Raw genomic sequence first — 3102 nt, 5'->3', positions numbered from 1 at the left:
GATAAGATCTCAGGATATGGGGCTCACGGCGGGTGTGACCGGTCAACAGGGGATGCTTACTCCTCCTAGGCACCTGATCCCACCTCTGGTGTGTGCAGGGGTCCGTGTTTGCCCAACTATCTATTTTGTATTGCTTGTAGGAGTTTTGAGATTGATCACTGTTCGTTATCTTCACCTTGCATCTCGCAAGATGTACAGAAGTTGTTTCTTATCCTTTTGTGTATTTACACAGTAGTCATATTCAAGGATAGAATTTGACAGTTATTTATTGCAGGTAATTTATGTCTTATCCTCTTTTCTTAACTCAAACTGAAGGTTGTTGTTGCTATAAAATGATTTACATGTGTAACAAGACAATCTGAATGAGAATGAAAATGTCATTTATTGAACATAACATATGACAAAATATAGAAGTTCACAAACCATCGAGAGGAAATCTACATGTATTACACATTGTCACAACATTTGAACACATGAGTACTGATTCCTCTACCTATAAATACTGTTACATGATACTAATTAATGGTACATAATACTGTTACATGATACTGATTAATGGTACATAATACTGTTACATGATACTGATTAATGGTACATAATACTGTCACATGATACTGAATAATGGTACATAATACTGTCACATGATACTGATTAATTGTACATAATACTGTTACATGATACTGATTAATGGTACATAATACTGTTACATGATACTGATTAATGGTACATAATACTGTTACATGATACTGATTAATGATACATAATACTGTTACATAATACTGAATAATGGTACATAATACTGTTACATGATACTGATTAATGATACATAATACTGTTACATTGATACTGATTAATGATACATAATACTGTTACATGATACTGATTAATGATACATAATACTGTTACATGATACTGATTAATGGTACATAATACTGTTACATGATACTGATTAATGATACATAATACTGTTACATGATACTGTTACATGATACTGATTAATGGTACAAAATACTGTTACATGATACTGATTAATGGTACAAAATACTGTTACATGATACTGATTGATGGTACATAATACTGTTACATGATACTGATTAATGGTACATAATACTGTTACATGATACTGATTAATGGTACAAAATACTGTTACATGATACTGATTAATGGTACATAATACTGTTACATGATACTGATTAATGGTACATAATACTGTTACATGATACTGATTAATGGTACATAATACTGTTACATGATACTGATTAATGATACATAATACTGTTACATGATACTGATTAATGGTACATAATACTGTTACATGATACTGATTAATGGTACATAATACTGTTACATGATACTGATTAATGGTACATAATACTGTTACATGATACTGATTAATGATACATAATACTGTTACATGATATTGATTAATGGTACATAATACTGTTACATGATACTGATTAATGGTACATAATACTGTTACATAATACTGATTAATGATACATAATACTGTTACATGATACTGATTAATGGTACATAATACTGTTACATGATACTGATTAATGATACATAATACTGTTACATGATACTGATTAATGGTACATAATACTGTTACATGATACTGATTAATGATACATAATACTGTTACATGATACTGATTAATGATACATAATACTGTTACATGATACTGATTGATGGTACATAATACTGTTACATGATACTGATTAATGGTACATAATACTGTTACATGATACTGATTAATGGTACATAATACTGTTACATGATACTGATTGATGTTTCATAATACTGTTACATGATACTCATTAATGGTACATAATACTGTTACATGATACTGATTAATGATACATAATACTGTTACATGATACTGATTAATGGTACATAATACTGTTACATGATACTGATTAATGGTACATAATACTGTTACATGATACTGATTAATGGTACATAATACTGTTACATGATACTGATTAATGGTACATAATACTGTTACATGATACTGATTAATGGTACATAAAACTGTTACATGATACTGATTAATGGTACATAAAACTGTTACATGATACTGATTAATGATACATAATACTGTTACATGATACTGATTAATGGTACATAATACTGTTACATGATACTGATTAATGATACATAATACTGTTACATGATACTGATTAATGCTACATAATACTGTTACATGATACTGATTAATGATACATAATACTGTTACATGATACTGATTAATGGTACATAATACTGTCACATGATACTGATGAATGGTACATAATACTGTTACATGATACTGATTAATGATACATAATACTGTTACATGATACTGATTAATGGTACATAATACTGTTACATGATACTGATTAATGATACATAATACTGTTACATGATACTGATTAATGGTACATAATACTGTTACATGATACTGATTAATGATACATAATACTGTTACATTGATACTGATTAATGATACATAATACTGTTACATGATACTGATTAATGATACATAATACTGTTACCTGATACTGATTAATGGTACATAATACTGTTACATGATACTGATTAATGATACATAATACTGTTACATGATACTGTTACATGATACTGATTAATGGTACAAAATACTGTTACATGATACTGATTAATGGTACATAATACTGTTACATGATACTGATTAATGATACATAATACTGTTACATGATACTGATTAATGGTACAAAATACTGTTACATGATACTGATTAATGGTACATAATACTGTTACATGATACTGATTAATGGTACATAATACTGTTACATGATACTGATTAATGGTACATAATACTGTTACATGATACTGATTAATGATACATAATACTGTTACATGATACTGATTAATGATACATAATACTGTTACATGATACTGTTTAATGATACATAATACTGTTACATGATACTGATTAATGGTACATAATACTGTTACATGATACTGATTAATGATACATAATACTGCTACATGATACTAATTAATGATACATAATACTGTTACATGATACTGATTAATGGTACATAATACTGTTACATGATACTGATTAATGGTACATAA

General features: G+C 28.2%; 1 protein-coding gene across 1 annotated transcript in view; it reads right to left on the bottom strand.

Moving 5' to 3' along the window:
* Nucleotides 1–363: 363 nt before the first annotated feature.
* Nucleotides 364–3102, bottom strand: part of LOC125665527 (multiple epidermal growth factor-like domains protein 10) — a 14867-nt gene continuing 12128 nt past the window's right edge. The window contains exon 6 of the mRNA XM_056152254.1: nt 364–3102. This exon is cut by the window's right edge and continues 1777 nt beyond it. The gene's annotated coding sequence lies outside the window, so the exon portion shown is untranslated.

This window comes from Ostrea edulis, chromosome 10, assembly GCF_947568905.1.
Source record: "Ostrea edulis chromosome 10, xbOstEdul1.1, whole genome shotgun sequence".
NCBI lineage: Eukaryota > Metazoa > Mollusca > Bivalvia > Ostreida > Ostreidae > Ostrea > Ostrea edulis.
This window is presented reverse-complemented; position numbering and strand designations above follow the sequence as displayed.